This window comes from Stegodyphus dumicola, chromosome 2, assembly GCF_044657685.1.
Source record: "Stegodyphus dumicola isolate Sdum_Otavi_A_Nest chromosome 2, ASM4465768v1".
In the NCBI taxonomy this organism is placed as follows: Eukaryota; Metazoa; Arthropoda; class Arachnida; order Araneae; family Eresidae; genus Stegodyphus; species Stegodyphus dumicola.
Window position 1 is genome coordinate 146,041,711 of NC_140769.1, and position 26,525 is coordinate 146,068,235.

General features: G+C 33.1%; 1 protein-coding gene across 3 annotated transcripts in view; it reads right to left on the reverse strand.

The window, feature by feature from the left end:
• The window catches only part of LOC118203977 (uncharacterized), a 147,941-nt gene continuing 121,416 nt past the window's right edge, over positions 1 to 26,525 (reverse strand). For all 3 annotated transcript variants that reach the window (XR_015039581.1, XR_015039579.1, XR_015039577.1), the window contains one exon: positions 1 to 26,491. The gene's annotated coding sequence lies outside the window, so the exon portion shown is untranslated. The remainder of the gene's footprint in view (positions 26,492 to 26,525) is intronic.

The window sequence follows — 26,525 nt, forward strand, 5'->3', positions numbered from 1 at the left end:
TGAAGTTCGACTAGACTTTTATTATTCGCATACATACACACAAAAATAAATAAATAAAATACAGAATTTGGTATGTTTACATACACTGACAAATATAAGCCAAAACAAATTACAGTTGACCCCTGAAGTGCAAGGGCTTGAATTGCACACAGTTTTTTTCTTTCTTTTCTTTTCTTTTCTTTTTTTTTTTTTTTCCAAATAAATTTATTACAAAATATTTTGAGTTTTGAAAAATTATACACCAGATAAAAATTAAAAAGTTTAATATATCATCAGTGCACAAAATGTATGTACACTCTACTGCATTTTAATAAAGTAAATTAATAATAAATAAAATAAACACAAACCTGTTAGAAAAAATTAAAAACCTTCCAACATGTAAGAATATAATACTTGTAGAATTCAGATGATACCACTAGCAGAGATAAGAGAAATGATAATAATAATTTAAAAAATCTGACAGTTTTCAGATTTTATATTACCCCTAAACGGGCCTTTTTTTAACGTTTTTGCGTGTTACCTTTATTTATTAAATATCGCGATCTTCGCACTTAAATCATAAAATTCAGTTCAAAAGCAATATCGCAAAATAATTTTAAAATGATCCTTTCTTTAGAATTTCCGATACACAGTCTAGCGCGCTGGAGATAAATATAAATATATATATATATATATTTTTCCTTCCGTATAGTGTTGCCACTGATCGCTTTCAAATCGTGGAGTTTCTTAATCAAAAATTCGTTAAAGTGTTACAGAATACGAAATCGATAATGAAACAAATTCCAAATTCAGGCTGATCTCGGAGGAGTGATCTCTGATCTCGTTATTCAAAATTGGATGGCTCTAGGTATCGTCGTTTTATCACAATGCGAGAAACACATACATTTATGCAGATTCTTCTTTAATTAATTTCTTTAAATATAACACAGGGCGATAATATTTGGTAGCAATAATATGAAAAATGAAACGGACATTTAAAGTTTTCAGCGCAAAATGCCGTAGCCCTTTAGGCTAATAATAATTTAAAAAATATCTGAAAGTTTTCAGATTTTATATTACACCCAAAGGGGCATTTTTTTAAGGTTTTGCGTGTTACGTTTATTTATGAAGTATCAAGTTCTTTGCACTTAAACCATAAAATTCAATTCAATAACAACACCACAAAATAATTTTTACAAAAAACGTATCTTTAGAACTTCCGAAAGACAATCTCGCGTGCTGGAGATAAAAATGTTTTTTTTTTTTTTTTTTTTTTTTGTTGTTGTTGTTGTACAGTGTTGCCATTGCTCGCTTTGAAATCGCCGAGTTTGTTAATCAAAAATCAAAAAACGTTTTACAGTATATGAAACAGATAAAACAAATTAGAAACTATAAATCTGGGCTTCTAGATGCCCATATTCGGGTGGGGACGTACGTTACTCAAAATTTGGTGGCTCTAGATTGTTGCTGATATATCACTGTCGCCATTGTTGCTGATATCAGCACTGTTGCCACTCGGAAAAATCAGGGCAAAAATTAGCGTTTTTAATTAATATCTCTGACTTCAGCTTTTTTTTTGGGGGGGGGGAAGTGGACGTCGATCTTTTCCGGCAACCAGAAAAGAATTGTAGAAAGTTTAATGACTATAACTGTAGTAGTGACTGAGTTATTAGAGAACAAACAAACACACAGAATTTCTTCTTTATATATATATATATAGATACTATAATTTTAAAATGCTAGAATTAAAATTTTTCTTCAAAAATAAATGCAGAGTTTAATTTTTTTCTCCTGTACGTGATTTCGATGCTTTTGTTATTTGTTTACATATCAAAAAGAATGGCAAAAGCTCTAGCTATGTGCACCTACGGTGATATCAGAATTGTGCTCTACCTTTTTATTGTTGTAGTGTTTCTCCGAAATAGGTACTTCAAGATCATTTCCAGAGCATGACTAACAACCATAGCAACGGCTGCGGAAAAAAAAAAGGCGAACCTCTAATTTACTAAAATCCTTTAATTTTTTTTTTCTATGCGGTGATGAGGACACACGTTGCGACAGCTAATTAGGGGAGGGTCGGAATGACCTAGTAGCGCATATTTAAAGTAACAGGCTGTGATGAGCTCATCTATCACGAAAATTTGCTTAAAATAAAATAAGACGCACATCTTGCCCCTATATAATTCATCGACCGGACAGCAAGATACTCAGATTTTTAATATTAATTTTAAAACTGATTTTTTTTTTCAAGGTTCCTAAAAATGGCGTTTTAATTATGTCTTTGGACAGCACCTACTTCTGCTAACAAAGGGGGTTTCCCTTTAGTCAGCCTTTTATTACGTTATGAACATAAAAAACTACTTTAATTCGAGTTTTGTCATTTATCAAAAATTTTTACCCTTTTTGTTGTTTAATTTATGAAACATGTTCAAAAAATTAACTACATTTAGATAAATACGTATATTCCTTTTGCGAATTTTCAAAAGGGGGGAGAATTAACTCCCAGCAATGGCGAAAGGGATTCATGAAAGCAAAAAAAGGTTAACAGTAATAAGCTGTAGTGAAGCTGAATCGTATTTTGTTTCTCTTGTGTGTACATGTATTCTTCTGTGAAATAGTTGTTAAAAAAATAGTTAATTATGTATGGATTAGTAATTAGGTACTTAAGGAAAAAAATATGTATTTAACTATTAGCAATTATGTATTTAAACTCTTACTCATTTAATTATTTAGCACATTCAGTTATATTTCTCATAATTCGAAACTTTTATCATGTTATTCGATGAGGGGTAGGGCTATGGCGCCCAGGCACCCTGGTGGTTAAGCACCGCAGTTCAATGTATGTACGAATAAAATTTTCATTTTGTACAGTGTAAAAATTTCCATACACTTTTTAGAAACGGTTCTGTGCAGAAAATATAAAACTTCTAGAAATGTTGAAATTTGCTCTTCAAATAAATCAACAGCAATCTAAAACTTTATTTCCGGTTTACCGATACTCAGTCTCGCGCGCTGGAGATAAAAATGCTTTTTCTTCGTAGAGTGTTCCCACTGCTCGCTTAGAAATCGTTGAGTTTCTTAATCAAAAATTCTTTGAAGTGTTACGAAATATGAAATCAATAATAAAATAAATTCCAAATTCGGGTTTCCGGATGCCCATATTAGGTACAGGATTACGTTATTCAAAATTGGATGGCTCTAGGTACAGCTGTTTTATCATAATGCGAGAAACATACATATATTTATGCAGATATTTCATTATTTAATTTTTTTTCAATATAACACAGGGCGATAATATTTGGAGGCAATAGTTTGAAAAGTGAATCAACGCTGAAAGTGAATCGACACGAAATACCAAAACGAAATTAATAGCCGATCTAAGGTAACGCTCCTTTGGGCTAATAATAATTTTTGTATTTCCTCGAGTATTTTCACCACTTGCTTTTTAGCGCTAGGGTTTGAAAATTTGAAAAATATTCGCACATTTTTCTCCTTTCTCCTGTCGTACAGTTTTTAAAATGTATTCCCTTAATTATTTCGATTTTTATTGTGTATTAAATTTGCACTTTTGCATCAGCATTTCATCCACTCTATCTTCCCTTGCATTTATTATTTGAAACATATTTTGTGCAAAATTCTTCGTCCAGCTACCCCGACGTGGCAGGACTTACAAAACTTCCCACGTATGTGATTTCACCTTACTTCTGTTATTTATGTTTCAGCTCTTGTAGCCTTACTGCTGATGTCTCTGTCCTTACCCGACATATCCGTCTCATCTGTCATCAGATATTGCAATGTTAATATCACTCCGAATATTATTGAAATGGGCCTACCAGCCGTCGGGCGGTAGATTCGCTGAACACTGGTAGTTCGGCCCAGAAAACGAGCTGGCTGCATAGGCGTTTTTATAATTCCCCCAAATTAAAGTACGTACGTGTCGGTTTTTCTCCGAAAGTCCTCCATGAAGGCATCCCTCTTCTTAGGCAGATAGCCGAGTGCTTTCCCATAATCAAACAAGCCAAACCAATCTTATTGGAGTGCAGCTTTCTTTTAAAGAGACAATATTATTATATACTTTTATCCATGACTATTTTTCATTCGCTATGTTAAGCCGCTTTCATTCTTAGAATAACCGTTTTACGGAAATGATATAAATCGCATAATTTTTTCTTCTCGGTTTTCAGACGATAAAATTAGTTACAAAAAGGAGGAAAATTTGAGATGAAATACAGTATTAATAATAAAATAAAAACACTCTTTTAATCTCAACTATTCTTCGTGCGTTACACAGCTCTTAAATAATTTCAAACCATTTTCCCTGAATTTTCAATTATTTTTGGACTTGTTGCAGTAATCTTTTGTTAACTGGATCAGATTTAGAAATGTATGTATGTATGTGTTCATGTATGCACATATATATGTACACTGCGTATCCTCCAAAACAAGATTACTTCATATATCCCGTACCAAAGAATATGTATTGTTTTCTTTGCCCGTACTACTAGGCCAATTGACGAAATTCAACTTGCGTTTTTCATGCCTCGAAAGTGCGATTTAGGATATACGTTAGATTTATACATAGCTTTGTTCTAATATAGGTATTCTGACACGAAATCTGAAATGGTATGCCAATTTTTTCTATATTCCGTTCTACGACTCAAATTATGCCTAAATATTAAATTTTGTAAAATTTCGTACGAAATTTGGGGAGAAATTCAAAAATTTATCTTGGTGCATTTTTTTCAGTTTGCGTCAAGAATAGTTCACTTGGCGAACATCTTAATATATGGCAACCTGTAAAACCTTTCTCTTTTTTCACTGTAAACGAGCGGAAAAAATTCATCGTTCTTTATTTCAAATAATTTTAAAAAAGTGCGTAAACCACATTTGGCGTTATTATCGCTTATAAAAAATATGTAAATTCACGTATATCCTAAGAAATTTTGAATACAAAACTCTAATTTTTTTGCAAGTATGCCTAGAAATACATCTACTTTATGATGATGGTAAAAATTATTGGCGAATTTACTTGAATTGAACCTAAATTTCGAATTCTGGAAAAAGGAAAAGTTTAATAATTAATATATATATATATATATATATCAAATTCAATTAGCATTGAGTAGCTAAAATTTTGAGAGCTAATTTTTTAAAAACTAATCGTGCGATTTTTACAAAACTTAGCAGTTTGGCCTAATGGTACAACTGATGCCAAACGGAATATCCTCGCTGGTAACCTTTTAAACCTCATTTTCAAAACAAGTCGCAGCCATTTCTTATCAGACTGATTGTTTCTTTCAATACTGGCATACAATTACATAGAATTTTTACCAAATAGTTCAATTTTATGTCCTAAGGCCATTCGCGGTAATTAAGTCAAATAGGATGCAATCGCACCGCTTACCCGAAGGTGAAAATATAGAAAAGGCAAAGTCATGGGTTAAATTCGTAAATTCCAATGAGAATGTACTAACGAAGTAAAGTACTAGGGTTTTACATAATTTCCGAGTAAGCTATTCGTACGAATTGAAATAATTCTTGCATTTAAACTTGCATTCCAAATTAAATTATCAAATTAATGAACTTGAAACTAATGTAGGTAATTACTGAGAGAATTAGATTTTTGTAGCGTGGCTTACGTGAGTCACTTGGGCTCATGTGATATGAAGGGGTGAATCAGCATGTTGAACCATGAAAACATAGTAAATTCTTAAAATAATGCCTTTTTACAAATTTATTGTCTTTATCTATTTGCTTTTTACAAAATTTGAAACGATATTAAAATGTTTATTAATTAATTTTAATAAATTAAAAAAATTTATTAAAATTAAAAAAAAAAAAAATCTTAGAACTAACATTTGTTAACATTTTTTATGTGTATACTGTATGTTATCGCCAATAAAGTCTGCTTGGCGAAATTTGCGTCGGCGAAACGGAAAAGTACCCAATGTTATATACAAGTCTAACATATATCCTAGGTTGCACTTTCGAGACAGGAAACACGTAAGCTGAATTTCGACAATCGGCCCAGTAAAACGAGAAATATAGAACTATACCTTCTCTTTTGGGCAGTGTACGCACTATGTATATATTTGTATACACACACAACACATATATATACGCACATACATACACACATGCATACATATATATATTTTTGATTCCGGTCCTGATAACAGAAAAGTACCCTTGCTACTTGCATATGCAATAACTTTTAGCTCAACCTGGAATTCTCATAAAGAAGCTTGAGATTCAAATTAAAACAACAAAGTATGAATCCACTGCAAAGCACTCTATTATAAAACCACTTTCTAACATGGCAAACTAATATTGAAACGGCTTTAGTATAGCCCACCCAAAATTTTAACCATAAAATATTGCCAGGAATGGCGATATATGATATGTGGCAACCCACATCTGTTTACTAGCATGCGGTAACCCATACTATTTGGCAAACGCAATGTAGACAACAGAAAATTTCTGACAGTGGCGTAGCGAGCATAACTGGCGCCCGGGGTAAAATACCTTTTTAGCGCCCCCCAAAAAAACACGGTAATATTATGTATAGAATATATTCATAATAAGAAAATAATGCAAATAATAATAAAATGCTTTTCTTCCTTCACGTTCGTACGAGGTTCGTGTGGATTTGGAGTGAATAACGACGACAGCACTTGATGGAATATCGAAACACACTTTATTTACCAATATTAATCAGGACAGCTCCAAAACACTTTTACAGTCGTCGAAGATCTACTATAAACACGCTGGAACAATCAGCGGCACAGCCTTCACAATGCCAGGCAATAACGGTGGAGACAGCTTCAGTGCAAAGCACCAGATTACAGCTCCCCACTCTGCTCGGACGTTCTCGGAACTCCACGTACTCTCGAAACTCTCCAAGCTACAACTCGCGATGCACTCGACGACACACAGCACAGCTCCCTACTCTTCGGTTCAGTCGTTCCCGGAGCACAACACACTCTCGACAATGCACTAACCGCGATAGACTAAAAGATTCTTTCAGTGCACTCGACAAGCCACTCGGCACTCGCTGACCGACTGTCAACTCGATTGATTCCCCACGGACTAGCTGACTCGATACTCATGAGACACACTAACTATCTGACTTAGACTCTATAATTGACCGAGCTACTGCGAAGAGCAACGTTGTCGGTTCAAGAATTAAAGCTCAAGGGCACTTCACATAAAGAAATCCGGACGTGGAGAAAATCTCAGATGAGAAAACGGAGAAAACAGGAAGATGAGAAGTACTAAAAGGAGCAAGACGATCCAATCGGACAAGTTCGCGAAACGTGACGAGCGATCATAGCTTTCAAGGAGGACCCAAGACAATGCAAATCAATGACAACAATATGAGAAGATACACTACAGCACTAGTTCCAATGACAAATTCAAATACAACTAAATAACCTCAATCAATAGTGCTAAATACAACACAATACAATACAACACAATTTTAATACAACTATTCAACGCAATACACTACAGCAACTCAACAACAACCTAAGCAACCTATTTACAACACTACTATATCATCACAATGCGAAAAATCCCACAGCATTAGTTTTATTAATCTCCAAGAATAATATTCAAGCTATAGAAGAACTTCAATCAAAATCAGATGCATTGGAAGTATAAACAGCTACCAATTGAGGAGCTAAGTGAAAAAGTTGTCGTCTCCTCCCATGAAGGTGTGAGCTGCAAGTGGTCTGACGCTTCTATCATCGAAGAGAATTTCATAATTAAAGACTTGGGAGTAATTAACAAAGTCACATTGCACAGCTTTGTTCAAGAATTTTTCATTAGAACTTCTGATGTAATCTGAAATCGTCTCAAGTTTTAAGTCTCTGTATAAAAGTTTATTGCGGATAAGAGAGTGTGAATCAGTAATAATGCGCAGAAATTTGTTTTGCACTACTTGTAATTGATACAGTTGAGTTTGAGTGACCGTGTTCCAAGCAGGAGCAGCATAACAAAGTATCGGTCGAATGCAAGTGGTATATTTATGTTTTTTGGTAAGCAAGCTAAGATTTGAATATTTTCCAATGACCGGGAGAAATCTGCATATTATGCCCATGGCTTTGCTCTTGACACTATTAATGTGGTTAGACCATGTGAGCCTTTGGTTCAAAATAATTCCTAAGTATTTGGCCTTTGCGACCAGAGGAACAGCTTCCTGAAAAAGGTAGAGATCTTTAAAAGCAATGTTTTTCTTAGTTTTGCTAAGAATTAAAAGTTGTGACTTGCTAGCATTGATTTTTACGCGCTAATTTGTGCACCAGTCTTCTACGGAATAGAGGTAATTTTGCATTTTGTCTATTGCATGATTAGCTTGGATGGATTTAAATGCAATTGCCGTATCGTCGGCATAACATGCTAACAGAGAGTAATTGTCCAAACCAGGGCGAGGAAAATCTGATTTGTAGAAAAGATATAGCACTGGACCGAGAATACTTCCTTGTGGGACGCTGGATCTTATAGGTCTTAAATTGGATTTTTCATTTCCTTGAGCGGCGACTAACTGACTGCGGACCAGCAGGGTTTATATAGCTTTCGGCTTGTGTTCGAGAACATTCTGGGCTAAACCGGTAAGAATTCGTTCCAGAAGATTCTCCATCCGACCTTGGCATGTCGCTAATTTTGTCGCCAAATGGGCGATTTTTCGCCAAAAGTGGCAACCCTACTTTCCATGCTATTTATGGCAACCCTAAACTGCTTTTCGGAGAAGCCATCTTACCGCATCTGTACATTTCGTAATAATGTTATTAAGAATAGTCACTACCTAACTGCACTAGCATTGGAATCGGAAATATACGTGTCGGAGGAAAAATCAGACATACGATGATCTAGAATTAGTTAAAAATGTATTATCTATTTTACATATTTATATAATTGTTTTTAAAAAGTACAATTTTTAAATAATTAAAAGTTTAATATATATTATAGATGAGTAGATATATTTATTAGTAATAATATAATAATACATTAATACAATTAATTACTATGTATACATTTTTCTTGCCATTGGATGAAACAAATTTATCAATTACTTCATCCTAGTCGATCCTTTCAAATTTTTCTCTTTCCACATTTAAAAAATACTAGATGACTTAGGGGATCTTGTCCCATCGTTGATTACAAATATGTCAAAATTTACTTTAATTTTTTGAACGAACGTTCTTAGATAGAATTTGATAATGAAATAGTAAGGAATATTTGAAATGCGTCTCTTAGGTTTGGAAAACGTTTTCACCGTAGATCTGTAATAGAGTTTTAGATTTAGTGTTTTTTCTACTGCGGAGTAATATTTTGCAGTCACATTCCCTGCTCAAAACAATTAGGGGATATTATTATGGTATAAAATAACCATATAATTGGCAACCTTTTTAACAAAAGGAAATGGAAGAGATTATAAAGGAAAATTATAACGTTTACGAAGTTGGAAATGTGCAAATTTAGTCTGTGACGATGAAAACTGTGCGTTTTAGATAAGGAGTAAAGAGCGACATGCAGCATTCCTTTTGTAGGAGATTAAAAAAATTGACACGCTTTGAATGCTTTGGAGCAGTGAATATACGATGTTTCAGCAAGATGACTAATCGGTAACCAGGAAGGCCATCAGTCGGTTATAGGAGAGTCAAACACAATCCATCCTAGCGGAAGCTTTAGGAGTTTCCCAAAATGTCATTTCCAGATTATGGAATCGGTTTTTAAAAATTGGATATGTTTGAGAAATTCGGAACAATGTCGTGTTATCGTTTTAAAACAAAAAGCGGAAGCTATCCGTGCATTACGTTTTTTTAAAAAAATAAAAACTATATCTCTATTTTCAGAGAAATAAAGTGGTCAGAAGATTTTGTATGCGAAGATATTTGGTTGATGTACTGCAAACCTTTGATTACACATTTTATCAGACAAATCGAGAAAATAAATAATTAATTAGATTACAATAATTATCAATTTTAAATATATTTTCCAGAAATCGATCAAAATAAAAACTGAAATTTTCCGGAAAATATTGTTTGGAGACCATTTGGCGCCCCTCTGAGAGCGGCGCCAGGGGCATTATACACCCCCTTGACCCCCTCTCGATACGCCACTGATTTCTGATATCTACTCTTAAAGTTATTCTCAAAGATATGCCCCGAAATATTCCCGAACAAGCAATTCTTGAAGACCTAAAAATAGAAAATTTCCTGTACTAAAAATCAAGCAGTTTACGAAAAAATAGAGAATAAGTACATCAAATTGCTAATCTACTTCATCGAACTTGAAAGAAATAAAGCCGGAGAAGCAATAATATTTGTCATTTGTAACATAATGTCAATAATATTTTTAACGTTACCATCGAGAAATACGCCCCCAAAACCAGAAGGCCTGTACAGTGCTTTCAGTCTTACGGACATTGCCAAACCAACTGTTTTAAAAAAGACATCTGCTGTAAGTGCTTTCAGAACCATCGTTCAAATATGTGCTCATTAAAACCTGAAGAAAAGCCTATTTGTTATTTTTGCCGAGGTGACCACGTAAGTTCCTATCGTGGATGTCCGGCCTACAAAAAGAGATTTGAAGCTCCCAAAACAATAGAAAAAATTCAGCCGTTACTCACCCAAGATTTCCCAGCTCTAAAACTAAAACCGAAGCAGAAATCCAAAAAGTTCAACGAAACATCCCGTTCAGTGCCGTCTTCAATCAGCAGAAAATCCCAGATAAAGAAGTAGACGATATTTTTCAAATCTTTCAAGATCCTTAAGTGTTTAATTTTAATCGAGAAATGAACACTATCGCAGAAAGAATCAAGCATTCGAAAACTAGCACGAAAAAATTAGGTAAGCCTTCAAAGCAGTGAAGATAACTCTTGAATTTGCAGAAAATGAAAATTAAGTCTTGATGCATTTTTACACCAAAGTTCTTAATCCTCTCACTAGATGGCGACTCCCTTAACCTGCTAAACTCCTGAAATCTTATATCGAATTGTCTCGTCTGGCATTTTTCACTTCTTCAGTTTTTGACCTTATTCAATTGCCTTCAAATTACTCACAAGTTATGCCTACCACCTCTGCTAACTCTTTACTGCCAATCTCTGCTAGCAGCTTCAAAACTACTTTTATGCCATTCCCATCCTATACTCAGTGTTCGAAAAGTAGATTAAACTGCTATATTGGGATAAGTATTGGGATAAGGGTCTGACCCATGAGCCCGATTTCATCAAACTTCGTTCAACGAGACAAATTTCTGATTTCTAAAGAGGATGGAATTACGGTTACAGCTAACACAGTGGTCAATTACATTTTTTTTCAATTTCAATACAAATTACCCAAATATCCATTTACTCAAAATTAAATGCCCCTGCCCCTGTATTCTTACTTTTCTGGTAATTTTTGATAGCTTTCTCTTAAAATTTGTCTTGCACCGTATTCCACAGGAAAATATAACATTTTTAATTAGAATTCTACTAAAATTAACTATTTAAATACAAATCGCCTCTGTGAGTTGGTGCTTTTGTTAAAACACCTTATTTTGAAAACGTTAACAAATGTTACTGTTACGAATTTCAATATACTGGTAAAAGCTCTCAGTAGCTATAGGAGGAACCAGGAGTCAATTACAATACTCGATTAAACACAAAATTCGTATCACTATTTTCAGCGATTGTTTAACGCTTAAATATCGTGGAGAACTGATGTTACGACTGTTTTGGAGATACAATTTTTTAGTTATATAGTGGTGTAATTAAGTATCAGGAGATTTTAAAGGAAAATTTAAGGTGGATGTTTTCAAAGAACCGTAAACGTTTGGGAAAGCTAGGCATTCCTAATAGATATTTTATGTATGAATTAACAAGAGAGTATGAACTTTTTAGAGGATTTTTTATGGATTGTGGATTATTGAAGAATAAAGTTTGTTGTGAAAAATGTAAGATACCATGCAAAGGTATCTTACTTTTGGAAAAGCCAAACAGACTTGAGATTTTCCTGCATTGTTTTTAAAATTATATCCTTTTAACCTTAACATTTTCATTAATAAATCCTTAATATTTTTGGTGCTACTCTGGTAGACGGTTGCACAGATTTTTGGCGATTTACGTTGGCGCGGTTTTTACAATCGTCAGCCATCTTGAAAAACGCTGTTTTTACGCATAGTAAAGTATTCGAAACTTAAAAAAAAATAAATAAATATCGTTAAAAGTAATGGATTAATTTTTTGTTGAAAGTGTTTTTTAAGATGGCAGGCGAGTGTAAATAAATACATTTACTATAAGTATAAAATACTAAAGTAAGGTTATTATTACATTCATATAGCAAAGAAGAGAATAAAAACACCGCTATAAAAACATTGTGCCCAGGGGCGTAGCTAGAGGGGGGCATCTGTCCCCGGGCGCAGAATCCAAGGGGCGCCAAACTGATGTTTTCCACCCTTGGCAAACAGTAGAGGGCGCGAAATCTTCAGTTGTCCCTGGGCGCTGAAAACCCTAGCTACGACTCTGATTGGGCCAACGTTTAATTAGATTAAAATATTACTTAAATTGAATATTGAATTAAAAACATTATACCAACATTTAAAAGAATTAAAATATTACTAAATTCAAATACTTTAAAATACGTTATATAGAATATAATTAACATTAAAACATATGTGACAATAATTACCTCAGCAATTTTTGAAAATAGTGTATTAATTTTTTTAACGAAAAATGAAGTATACAATTATAAAGTAAAAGAAAAATATGTACTTACATTTGAGTCATTTAATCTGTCGTTTATTGATAAGTACCACAAAAAAAATTAAAATCATAATTTAACTACCAATGAAAAAAATTTGAAAAATGTGATATCAAGGGCAGGAATGAAAAAATAAATAAAAAAAAAAAAATTATAAATAGATAAAGCAATTTAGAGCCAAATTAATGGATCATGAAGATTAAAAAATAAATAAATAAAAAAATAATAATAATAATAATAATAATAATAATAATAAAAAAAAAAAAAAAAAAAAAAAAAAAACACCTCCAATAATAGGTATTGTTTTTAAGATTTCAAAGATCCTTTAACCACCCCTCCCTGAAGTACAAAGACAATTTTTTGATTCGGATACCAAAAATTCTTGGTACTTACCAATAACAACATTCATCTTTTAAACAGACATCATTGAAGGAATTCGAAGATATGAATTAAATTTTAAAATAACGCGGTAATGCACAAATTTTCAGTAACCAGTCAGGGAGCTGATTACAGCTCGTTAAGGACCAAGGAAGGGTTCTATTACGGGGCTCTTAGGCATGTAGCCTGTATCCTCACATCTTCAAAGAATTATCTTTATCGCCAAAAAGAGGGTTCCGCAAAGAGGTAAATTTAGTGCCAAAATGTTAATTTAACAAAAAGAGTAACTTCCTTCCACAGTGAAAAAAAGGTAAAAACACTGAAGGACTTAATTTGCACAAATATTCTATAAGAAATAAGAGAGCTGATTACATCATGCCTAGAATTAAAATTATTTAAATAATCATACATAATGAAATCATTTAAAAAAATGCAAAATTAAATTGTATTTTAATATTTAACAGCCATAAATAATGTTTAAAACATTAGATTAAATGTATAGATATTAAAACTAATTAATTTTAAAGTAAGGTGATGTCATTGATTACATCATCCACAACATAAAATTTCATAAAATATCATAAACAATAAAATTTTTATTTCAAATAAAAATGCAAAATTAAATTGATTTTTAATATTTAGAAGCCATAAATAATATTTAAAACACGGAATTTATGCATAATAAAACGCATTTTTTAAATAAAATGACAACAAAGTATCGGTTACCATAAATAACTTATCCAGCAATGCGTTTACCATAAGTCGTATTACTCGCCAAAAGAAAAATCGCGAAAATCCGTGAAACCGTCTACCAAAGTAGCTCCATATTTTTTTCTTTTAAAATCGTGTACAATAGTCGTAAATTTATTTCTATTATCTACGATTTCTGGTGAAATCAAGATGGCCGCCATTTTTTAAACACGGTGTTTCGTCGAAAATCTCGATGGTAACCATTTTTCAAAGCAACGAATTTCATGCGCTTTGGCGCCGAAAAAATTCGCGAAACTTTGAAGGTGGGCTATACTGAAGCTATTCCATAATACTTACTCTGCTTCCAGTAACCAATCAATATTTTTCGATAGGTACATTAGCTTTCACTATTTACTTTTATGCTTATTTTTAGTAAAGTACATTTTAAGTGTTAATACAATGCAAATTACGCACAAAAGAAAAACAATTTATTTTGTAACTAGGCAATTAAATAATTCTATTAGCACAATGTTTCAATTTCCAAGCATTTAATAGTTGGAGACGCTGTTATGAATATTTGCTTCACACACAGGAAGCTTTGTGTAAAAATTTATTACAATCATTTTTAAAGATAATTTAAATAACAAACTATTTATTAACTTTTATTAACTATTTTATTATACTAAACTTTTATTTTTTTTCCATGCTTCTGTTACATTCAGGGAACAGGAACAAAAACAAATATATAAAACAACTATTATTAAAATAATAAAATTTATTTATTAAACATCAAAATTTTTCACTAAACATCAAAATTCAATAATACAAAAAATAAATTAAAATTTTTTTTTATAAATTATTAAATAAATGATAATTAAAATAAAATACAGGACCTCGTCCAATCTCAGGTTTCAGCTAGAATTAAAATTTCTCTCAAAAAATAAAACATAACTCAATTAGAATTTAAAATGCTTACAACATCACTAATGAGAATACAGAGAATGCTAAGTACATTATGAGCAGTTAGAAGAAAATTTTAACCGAGATGTGCAGTTATGAAAACAAAGTGAGAAGTGTGCAGTACTTTATGACCATGACTGCCCTGCCAAAATAATACTCGCTGTGAAGCAGGATGCGAGGGGGGGGATTTCTTCCGAATTTGAGAGCTATTCTATAAGCTGGAAACAGACGTAAAGTTCCGTACATGTGAAAATGTTTGATTACATTACTTCAAAAAGTCTTCAAGTGCTCTTTTCCATTGCAAGGCACTAGCGTTCAATACCTAGTGATCACATACAGCATGATCAAATATTTTCGAGGACAAAAAATTTACCCGCTCTTATAAATTCATTTTATAGTACTTACATATTAATGCAACCACCTTAGCGGCATTTGGCGACTTCTTACACATGAAAAAGAATGATGATGTAAGTTGCCATTCAATTCAATAGGAAAAAGTTGTGCTACTTATATATTATACCGTTGATCAGCCAAATAGCGCAATATAGTGCCAATTATGGACGACCGTGTACTTTAGAATCCTGCAGTAAGGATTACTGATTGATGACCGCAGCCAAAATTTCTGCCAGTGGTCCATGGGATAATACCCAAGTACCAAATTTACTTATAAAACAAATAAATTCTATTACTATATGTTTTACATTCTAATTAAAATTTTTTCCTGAAAAATTAATCAATAAATCTACTTGCAAGTTGGTTTTTATTTTATTTATCCTTCTGATAGAAATGTAGTGGCGATTGCTTTAAAAGTAGACACAAAACAATTGTTTCTCTTAAATTACTTTGCAATGGAATATATAATTATAAGTGTTGCAGTTTCTTCCCTTGCTGCCAGTTTCAACAAATGCGTGTTTTAAAATCGAGTTTAAAGCAAAAATTATCATAATTTGTCAATAAAAACTGTTAGAACTTAATAAAAGTATACAAAAATGACAACTGTTGTCCTATGCTTGTTAATTATTTATATTTTAAATATAAGCATGTTACTTTTACCTAAAAACAAACAATATTTTAATAATAATATTTGTTAGTGGCAACAATATTTAATTTTGGTTTATTATTGTTTTAAAAAGAATATTTTTCGGTTAATCTTCCATAATCGGGATGAGTACCAAACTCGGAGAGAGCTTTTAATTTGGCGCGATTTTGATTTAATTGTGGTTTCCGGCTGTACGTTTTCCTGCGGCAAACCTAGAGATTTACTTCGGTGCTTGTAATGAGTGCAAGTTGTGTAGCCAGAAGATTCTCCTTTTTAATTTAATTTTGAAATACTGTGTTTGTTTTTAAAAGTTTTACTGCCTAATATTTGTGAGGAGGTTAAGCTGTTGTTGGTGGGAGAATGTTGGATTTCAGATGACGTGAAGTTTATAATTTATAAATGCTTTCATTTAATTTTATTTAGTTAAATTTTCTGGGTCAGTTAATTATTTTTTTTTTTTTTTTTTTTTTGTTTTGTTTCTTGCATGTGGCAATCGAAAGATGTAGAATGTTTGAAGTTTTGAAGGAAAGTTGTTTAGTGTGTTGAATTCCACGATGATAACAACTTGTATATTTTAGTCAGTTTGTGATGCATCCGTTGTTAGTGAATTTGAAAATATTTACTTGGTTGACAATTTTGGAGTCTGAAAAAAGGTGTTATACAATTTATTATTTTTTTATTCATTATATTATTTTATCATGAATTACATAGATAGAACTATATTTTTTTTAATCAGCCAAATAGCGCAATTTAGCGCCAATTATGGATGACCGTGTACTTTAAAATTCTGCAGTAACGATTATTGATTGATGACCGCAGCCGAAATTTCTGCCAGTGGTCCATAGGATAATACCCAAGTACCAAATTTACTTATAAAACAAATAAATTCTATTATTATATGTTTAGCATTCCAATTAGAAATTTAATCTGAAAAATTAATCAATAAATCTACTTACAAGCTGGTTTTTATTTTATTTGTTTATTCTTCTGATAGAAATGTAGTGGCAATTGCTTTAAAAGTAGATACAAAACATTGTTTCTCTTAAATTACTTTGCAATGGAATATAATTACAAGTATTTCAGGTTCTTCCATTGTTGCCAGACTTCACAAATTATGGTTTAAATTCTGATTCAAAATTTATCCTGAAAAATTAATCAATAAATCTACTTACAAGCTGGTTTTTATTTTGTTTATTTATTCTTTAAGGATAGGGGCTTTTCTTTTCTTAAAAGTTTCGACTTCTGTTTGTTTGCTACGAAAAGAAAGACAAGCATTCAGATGTTAGAATTGATTTTTAAGACTTCCCTTTTATTCAAATAAAATTTTCAGGATCCAAAAAAATTTCAGCTAAAATTGTGGTTCAGTTACATAAAAGAAGTGTTAAAGCTGTTCTATTTAGGGGACCGGTGCTGTCCAGCTAGTTTAATTTTGAATTGCTAGTTCAATGGACCATTATAATTTGATAACAGGCTTATACAAATACAAATGGATCCACAAAATATAATCATCTAGCGGATTACTTTTCAAAACTCCATTGGATGTAATTTTCAAAAGGCTTTCATCAAAATCCCAATTGCTATGGCTGATGCTCAGGTAGTTTTACTAAAACTGATATATATACATAATATTATTTAACCCCTTCATGCCGACTGTCACGTATACGTGCCAGCAACGAACGCACTTACCTACCGGCCGACACGCAGGCGTGCCAGAGGATTGTTCCATTCTCTACCGACTGTCACGTATTTGTGCCAGTACTTTGGAACGTTTTTCAAACTATAATTTCTGCCACAAGATGGCACTGTATATCCATATGGTTTCAGATACATGTAAATTAGACCTTCTACTCGAAATGAGAGAAGCATGACTCACATACACCTTTTTGATTATATAAACAAACGGGGAAATAAATGTTTCCGAATGGTGTGATTTATGACGTCTCTTTAAATCGCACTTTATTCGCACGTGGTAGTTGTTTACTGTAAGTAGAGAAGTTTCATTTGCTCTAAAGCGTTGGGTATTTCGGTTTGCAGTTCAGTTTTTAGAAAATGATTAGATCTTGTTAGACGTGAATTCTTTGTTTTTACCGTTGCAATGTCGAAGCGTCGAAAATGTTTAACAGAGCATGAAATAGCAGAAATGATGCAAAATATTTCAGATATTGATTCTGAAATTCTGATATTGATTCTGAAAGATTAACTGAAAGACATTTTCCAAAACTTTGCTCAGAAGAGACTGATAAGAAAATGAGATGACGATGCTTCGTTTGTTCACATTCCCGGAAAAATCCTCCAAAACGGCAAATGAGTTATTACGAGTGCAAGGAATGTAACGTAGGACTGTGTGTAGATCCCTGTTTTCAAATTTTTCATACAAAAAGAGAATTTTAAGTAATATATTTAGTTTTCGGATGTATAATGTTAAAATTCATAAAATGGTGAGTAATTAAAATAAAATGTGTAAAATATGCATTTAAACAAGAAATAAGGTAATTAAAGTATATATATAAAAATATTTATAAAGCATAAGCCGTTTAAATACTCTACAGAGCATTATTAAACAATGCGTTGATACTTTGGAAATTTCATGGATTTAGGCTTAGTAGCAAAAAAGCCCCCGGCCCTGGAGAGACGCTCCCGTAAGACACTGCCGGCCTCAGCGATAAGCGCGCGTTTTCGCTACCCAGCTCGAAGGGGTTAAGACAAATATTTTTAAGTATTATTTTTAAAAAATTATACTTCCATGAATAACTATAATAACAAATTAATTTCTCTACATAAAACTATTTATAGCATATACATATTATATGACTAGTAACGCACAAAAAATATATTTTTAAGGAAAAAAATAGGAACACAGTTTTTTTTTTAATTATTTAAAATAAATACATCATTACAATATAAACACAAAGTAATGATTATTAATATCATACAAATATTTAAATACATAATTAGAAAAACATTTATACTTTATTTAAAAATATTAGAACTACATAATAAAATGTTATGAATGATAGATGATTCCTTCATACTTAAAAATTAATACACTGACAGAAAGAGAAATTGAATATGTATTATGCTAAATTTTAAGCGGGGAAAAACCTACAACAAAGATATCTCTACTATTAAACAAGGAAGCATCTGCATGTTCCTCACACTGGGGTTAAAGGATTATACCCAGAGCCACAAAATTTTGAATACAAGTAATCCTCAATTGGAACATGAGCAACTTGAAACCTGAAATTTGAATTTATTTCTTATTTTGTATGAACTTATTGAATTTTTGATTAAAATCTGACTGGTATGAAAAGAGAGCAGTGGCTGACACAAAACATTTTTATATCTGACCAGCCAGACAGCTGCCATTTGGCAAAATGAAAGCAAAATCTTTCAAGTTTAATCAACAAAATAATTATTTAAAAGGAATGTGTTGCCATTATTCGAAATAAAATAATTATTTAAAAAGAAAGGGTTGCCATTATTCGAAATAAAATACGTTTATTTTCCAAGCATCAGCTTATTACCATTCATTAAAGCATAAGATACTAAACATTCAAATTTAATCTGACAGTTACTGATAAACAAGACAAGCAATTTAAAAGCAATAAATGCAATTCCTAACAATATATTTTCTACTTTTTAACCTGATCAATTTAAATAAACTTAATTGAACCGATTTTAATATATTTAAATCATGAGGTGTCTAATTAGAAATCTGAAATATTTTTTTAAATAGCACTACCTGGACTCATTAAATGATTTTTTATGACTAATTTTTTAATTTTCATTAAATTACTCCATTTTTTCCATTTTATGATAGCTATTTTAGAAAACTAGCCACAAACGAATAATAATGAATAAAGTAAAAAACTGAGGGAATAAAGAAAGCAAAAGTAATAAATTTTAAATGGTTTTAAAGAGTTTCAAATATGTGTTAACAGAAAGCTCAACAACAAAACAAAAAAGTATATGCCACACTAAAAGCAATTTAGAATAATACAGAATAATTATAGGAGTTTACATTATTAAAGGAAGAAAAATATATGCAGACATGATCAATATAATAAGAGCATATTTCTATTTTCAAGAACATCGAAGATGTTTAAAACTGATACGAACTAACTCTTAAATTTAAACATCAAGGAAAGATTCCACTTGAGTTTGCTCAATTTTCCTTCTAGTAAAACTAATGAAAATTATTGATTGGTAACTGATGAATTCTCAAGATTGTGAAAATATACTTTAACACATTGACTGCCATGGGGATCACTGGTGACCAGCGGCGCGACCAATAATAAAATACGTAATTAGAGTAAATATTGATACTGATATATTTTTCAATAGTAACACTGTTACTATAAATCATAAAAATTTAAATTATAAATCGCAATAATGGTCCACAGTGCCTTGCGGGTCACCGGTGAGCTCCACCACGGAAAATGCATTAAACACTAATATATAACTCACATTACCTTCTGTAGGTAATATTTCAACATAATATACGAGGGCCATCCAGGAAGTAGATTACATTTCCGTCTGTGTCCGCTAGGGGCGGGGCTAGCGCGGCCATCTTGGGGTCAGAGCATTGCGCAGCTCAGTCTGCATCTAGCCGTGCTAGTGAGAGGTTCGTGCTGTGCTCCGTTCAGATACTGTGACGGTTTGAAATGTCTGCGTTAATTGAAAATCCCGCGAGCTGCGAGGTGCGCTCAGTAATAAGGTTTCTGACTGCAAAAAACTGTAAACCGATAGAAATCTATCGGCAGCTTCGTGAAGTGTATGGGGACAACATTATCACTGAAGGTGGAGTGCGTCAGTGGGTCATAAGATTTCAAAATGGCCGAACCAATGTTCACGACGAAGATCAAAGTGGGAGACCCAGCATAGTGACCGCCGAACTTCTCGAAAAAGTCGATGCTAAAGTCCGTGAAAATCGAAATTTCACAATAACGGAACTTTCTTTGAGTTTTCCACAAATTTCGCGAAGTTTGTTGCACGAAATCATCAGCGAAAAGCTTGGTTACCACAAGTTTTGTGCAAGATGGATTCCAAAAATCTTGACAGAGGACCACAAAAATCAGCGAATGGCTGCAGCGTTGAACTTTTTGGACGCTTACCATAAGGATGGTGACTCTTTACTCGATCGCATCGTTACTGGTGACGAAACATGGGTGAAACATGTGAACTGTGAAACGAAATTGCAATCAATGCAGTGGGGGCACACAAGTTCTCCCCAAAAACCCAAGAAATGCATGCAAACAATGTCGGCAAGGAAGATGATGGCGACTGTTTTTTGGGACAGAAAAGGTGTAATTTTGGTGGACTTCCTGGAAAGAGGCACTACAATAAACTCTCAAAGGTATTGCCAAACTCTCCAAAAACTCAGAAGAGCAATTCAAAACAAGCGCAGAGGAATGTTGAGCTCTAAGATCTTGTTGATTCACGACAACGCCCGGCCCCACACGGCAAATGTCACTCGTAAAGTTCTTGAATCTTTTAAGTGGGAGTTGTTTCCTCATCCGCCGTACAGTCCCAACCTGGCACCGAGCGACTTCCACCTATTCCCAGCAATGAAGAAGTGGCTGGCTATGCAGCGTTTTGATTACGACGCACAGCTGCAAGAAGAGGTAACGAAGCGGTTGAAGGCGCAGGCGGCCGAATTTTTCGACGAAGGAATTTCCAAGCTCGTACATCGCTACGATAAATGCCTTAATTTGTATGGTGACTATGTAGAAAAGTAGTATTTGAGTGTGGCTTTCATCTGTATATAATAAAATTTGTTTCCTATACTTTGTTTATTTTTTTATTCCAAAACGTAATCTACTTTCTGGATAGCCCTCGTACATCGCATAATAAAAATTTCAAGTTGCCATGATGGGCAAACCATGTAAAATGTTCGCAGCAGTCAATGTGTTAAATAGGAAAATGTCTAAAGAAAGGTAACCATCAGAAAATCCCAAACACTAGCAAATTAAAAAAAAAAAAAAAAAAAAAAAAAAAAGGAGGTTGGGAGACTGCAAAGAAGTTATGTAAAAAGCAACATAAAATCAAATTATCAGTACATGTATTGTTATAAATAACAATAGTTTTAAGTAATAATTACAAGAAAGAGAATTCAATTGATTGTAAAAATGATAAAAAACCTATCGTACATAAAAAAACATTTACATTTTTTCCCTCAGTTACTTGCATTCCTTAACATAAAACTCAGATTCTCAATATGAAATTTTAATCTGAAATGACTAAATTAACAATAATTTAAATAGACTAGAAGAGAAACACGCTAATGTGTCAATAAAAATCATAAAAACAACCTTGTATTTAGCGTAGGTATAATGAAACACTCAATCGATTTCGAGGGCAGCTAAAGGTCCCTCCTCATCAGGAGAAAGAAATACATAGAAAGAAGAAAATAAAGGAGAAGGAGTCACAGAAACACGTGGTCCTTATCAGCACTGCACATGGTTATAACTAGATTTTTAATCAGAGTTGCACTGGCCGCCTACTTTTACTGAGCCAGGCTATCTGATCAAGCATAAAGGACAAGAAAAATTAGCGAAGTTAAAATAGGGAGCGAGGGGCAAATGCACCTTACGCTGCCCTCGAAATTGATTGTTTCATTATACCTACGCTAAATACAAGAATGTTTTTATGATTTTTATAAAAATTTAAATATTTAGCAAACACTAAATTAATTTTTTATGGATTTTTTCCCCTGGAATATAACATTAATTCCCTAAACAGTCTGTTTAGAAAGTTCATAAACTTGACCCTGCTTCTCTCCACATGCCAACACTAGCCTTCCGGGCAATGTGGCTTTTCAAATCCGATTAAGTTTACATAGCACTTAATAACCATGTAGAATGAGTTAGTTTATTTTTTATTTTTATGATCCTTCCCGCCTTAAGATAATTGTATTTAGAATCATTAAAGCAAAGAAAATATTATAAATACCAAGCCAACCTGTATCAAGCGACAGAAAATTTCATGATTGAATAAAAGTCGTCATGCTAAGGGCTGGGAAACTGGGGCAGATGGGGGTGGTCTGAGAGACCCAACTAATTTGCATAAGGTACCAGCAACTTTATGTAGGTTGGCAAATTTTTGCCAAGATAACATGGGTGCCCTGGCATTAAGACATAAAGATGTAAGGCAGTACACACAACAAAGAATGAAACCTTTCTCAAGATTCCATGATATATACGTAAAGATTTAAGTGAATGGCCTCCAACTCACATAACAGAACCAAAACCTTTTGTAAGTCGATCATCATTCATTAAAACATAAGGAGTGATTGCCACACCTATGTAGTTAAGTTTATGACATAAAGAACACAACTTTCATTCCAATACCAGGAGGCCCATGGGAAGATTTAAGAGAACAGTTATGGATTTCAGCAAATGTACTGGCTCACTTAGGCATTTCAGTTTAAACAATGAAGAATGCTGCCTTTGCTGAGATTCCGGGACATTCCTATGAAGATCTAAGTGAACAGTTGGTGACATAAACAATGGTACAGGCATCTTTTCTAAGCTTGCCATTGTGCATCAAAATATAAGGGATGTCCAGCACATTTAGTAAGTTCAATTTACACCATGAAGAATGCAGTTCATCTGGGAACTCGTATGTCCATGTACAAGTTTTTACTTCAGTGAACAGTCACCAACATGTATAGGCAGGCGCCTGCATCCTCATGAAGTTGTTTATAACTTCGAGAAAACAAATTCCATTGAAGTGCTGTAACTTCATGATGGTTTTTGTCCTGCCATAATCTCCACAGTAAAGATACAGTAACCTTTACATGGGTGGATCTCTGGTTGCCAAAGGTGCTTAAAAGTTGAGTTTATAATTTGAAAAAAAAAAAGTATCTTTCTTCGAGGTGCTGGTACTATTATATCAGAGAATCTTTATTGGGACTCTTGGTAAAATTCCTCATAAAGATACCAACACCTTTATGAAGTTCAACTGAAAACTTGGAGGAAACCCATATCCTAGATGTGCTGCACTTTTAGGTCAAAGTATCTTCATGATTGCTTTTGTCTTAGCAAACAAAAGGTGCCGCCAACTTTAATGACAAAGCAGACCTACTGGCACCTCGGGAAATTGCCCGAATTCTCAATAGCCCCCATCTGCTCCTGCTGTGTAGTGTCAAAAGTTTGGAGGCATAATCTGGATATTCTTTGACTTCAATACAAGTTTTGTTAAAGCTCCAAGAAAAATGAGATTTGATTGATTATTTGAAAGATAAATTGCTTTCAACAATATGTATACACAAAAACTTCCCTCAGGTTTTTCTTGAGTGTAGTGTGATTGATAGCTAACTGTTAAATGGTTTGTTGAAGATTTGCATCAGGAATAATTGATGAAGAAAATGTGATTAAGAAAAATTAGTACAGAGATTGTCTCAAAATGCATGACTATTGAGCAAAAATTAAAGCAAAAGGAGTTCCATTTTGATTGTTAAGTTGTATTTCCCCAATAAGGTAATTATGGGAAACAAGTCAAGGACTCAAGGTTTTGATTTTACAATATAGATGCAGGGAAAAGAATGAAAGATAAAAGAAACAGGAATAGAGAGAATATTGAAGAAGATACAAAATCAAAATCATGGGTCTTTTCTTTTTTAACAGATGCAGAATATAATATTTACCCCAAAATGGAAGTCAGCAACATATTATATGATTATTGAGACACCTATAAAACTGTATGATATGTACAATTACAGATATCAGAAGAAACCAATGAATTTTTCATAATGGCAATGCACCATTCTTTAACAGCATAGGCAGGCATAGATAGCATATAATGGATTCCTAACTGTAATTCAATCATTAGGCTCAAACATCCTTGCTATTCCCTGATTTAGCCTCTAGTCCTCCCCCTTTTTTAAACTATTTCAAAAAATTACAATGATATTGTGGCAGCAGCATTTGGAAAATGTGAGAAAAATCAGTATGAAGTAAAGCACTATCAGAAATAGACTTGTAGGGGCACAAGGGGTTGATCTAACTGGGTGTGGGCAACTTGAAAAGTACTGCCACATTTTTCGAGTAACCTATTTTTTGTCGAAAATGCAAGGATGTGACTGCATCCTTGGCAAAAGATAGGCAAAAATATGCCAGTATCTTTTTTCCCAAGTGCCTGCTGCTAGCCAAGACATTAGGGTGCTCTGACAAAGCACAAATGTGTCAGCACACATAATATGAAGTTTGGCATCATGAAGAAAGCACCTCATCAAGGCTGTCTGGACATCCATTTGAAACTTTTAATCTTGGCGAACCTACACAAAGGAGACAGTTGTAAGCTACCTTTTCAAGATGACAGTCACTTGCCAAGATACATAGATGCCCTGATATAAATGCAAAAATGTGCCAGCATTCTAATGAAAATTAATATCATGGCTGCTGAGACACCCATATGAAAATCTTAATCTTGACAAACATTTACCTATTTGCATAAAGATACCAACACCTTTTCAGGACAAAAATAACTAGCCAAGATACAAGGATACCCTGTCATTAAAGTACAAAGGTGGTGAAACCCTCCTGAAGTTCGGTATCATGAAAAAAAGCAACCCTCATCGATACAGCCAGGGCACCCATGTGAAGATCTTAATTTTGATGAATACCTGCCTACTTGCATAAAGGTGCCAGCATATTTTCACACTCACCAAGATACAAGGATACTGTCATAAAAGGCATAAAAATACTGGAACTCTTACTAAGTTTGCTATTGTGAAGAAAGCAACCCTCATCAAAGTTGCCAGGGCACCTATATGAAAGCCTTAATCTTGATGAGCATTTGCATACTTGCATAAATGTACCAGTACCTTTTCAAGATTGCAATCACTCTCCAAGACACAAGGGTACCTGGACATAAAGGCACAGATGTGCCGGCACCCTTATTAATAATGAAAGCAATCCTCATCAAGGCTGCTGGGACAAACATGTGAAAATCTTGGCAAACATTTGCCTTCTCGCAAAAAGGTGATGCCTTCTTATATAACATTTTATGGAATCCTTTGGGTGGCCAGACAAGAAAATTCTTCACGTCTCCGCAATGGAGTAAAGAATTAGATCCAACATTTATGAATTTGCGATGAGTTAATGACGACTGGATCAAGATAATGAAAACATTGATATCAGGAAATAAAGCAGCATCATAGGTACTGGTGCCTTGGGAAATTTCCAAATTTCCAATAGCCGTCTAGGCATAACACTGTTTCCAGTGATGGAAATAGCATTAGCAAACATACACTAGCATACTAATAGTGGATATATTAATTAGAAGATGACCATGCACACATACATATCAAAGCTGATATACAGTCAAAACTTTACATACTTTGCTTTAACTTTCTGGACAGACTATGTATAAATGAAGCATTCTATTTATTCCCTTAAAACTTCTTTAATGCTGCAGATTCATAATCATCATGGAGTTAAAGCAGGATGTGAAAAATATCATAACATAACACAATTATTATTTACATATAAATAAAGCCCATCATCATTAAACACAAGCAAAGCAATGATGGACTACAAACAGGAAATAACTTGGGTAAGAAAGAGAATGAAAGTTAACATATATTTACAATCCTTTTCTAATATTCACTCACATCTTCAGAGTATTGCACATTTGTATGACATGCAAACAAGATTATTTCCCAAAAGTAGATCAAAGGCAACAGTATAAATCAAAACTAAAAAAAATAAAATAAAATAAAATAAAATAAA